We start from the raw sequence: 317 nt of genomic DNA on the forward strand, positions 1-317 counted from the left end.
GAGAGCTGCGCGTGGGAATGTTGATGCTAGGTGTTTGCTTCGCGCCTCGGGAAGCTTTTGGAGCGAAGGAGGGCGCGGCACGCTGAAGGCCCCACGTTTCTGGCTAAGCGGGGAAATGCTGCAGGAGCTGCGGAGAAAAGTCCCTGGCGCTGGAAGTCGGGCTGAAGGCCCAGCGGGTGCCTAAACCCCAGCAAGGAGAAGGGGCACAGAAACCAGGCCTTTTGGAAGCCAACCTCTCCAAGGCAGCGGGGAGACTCGGCCACCCCGGGGAGAAATCTCTCCTCCCTCTTCTTCCTCTCTGCGGCTCTTGGAAGGGG

This window comes from Egretta garzetta, unplaced genomic scaffold, assembly GCF_000687185.1.
Source record: "Egretta garzetta isolate BGI_Z169 unplaced genomic scaffold, ASM68718v1 scaffold370, whole genome shotgun sequence".
NCBI lineage: Eukaryota > Metazoa > Chordata > Aves > Pelecaniformes > Ardeidae > Egretta > Egretta garzetta.